Below are 465 nucleotides of genomic sequence, written 5' to 3' on the forward strand. Positions count from 1 at the left end.
GTTCTAAGTGGTCATCCTTTCAAAATTTTTACCAAGCTGGCAGTAGTGCATTATATGTTCTTCAACAGAGAGGATGTGCTGTGGTTTAAACCAGTGGAACTAGGAACAAAGTGGGGTCGCAGTGGACACATCAAGGAACCTTTAGGTACCCATGGTCACATGAAGTGCATTTTTTATGGGAAGCTAAAATCTCAGGACACAGTGTTGATGAAACTCTATAAATGGGTATTCCTCAAGTGGACTTAGGATCCATATGTACCAGAACCTGTATCTTGGGTGAAAAGTGAGACTTCTTCAACAGTGCCTGAAGTGGACATAGAATAATGGATGCACTGGGATCTGACCATTCCTCTGACAGGAGTCTGTGGGATGTGATCGGGCAGTTTGTCACTACTGTTTTAGCCTATTTGTCTGCTGCCCCACTACAAAATTTATTTAGACCTGAAGTATCACATATGGAAAATT

Source organism: Dipodomys ordii, unplaced genomic scaffold (genome assembly GCF_000151885.1).
Source record: "Dipodomys ordii isolate 6190 unplaced genomic scaffold, Dord_2.0 Scaffold230, whole genome shotgun sequence".
NCBI classification, from domain to species: domain Eukaryota; kingdom Metazoa; phylum Chordata; class Mammalia; order Rodentia; family Heteromyidae; genus Dipodomys; species Dipodomys ordii.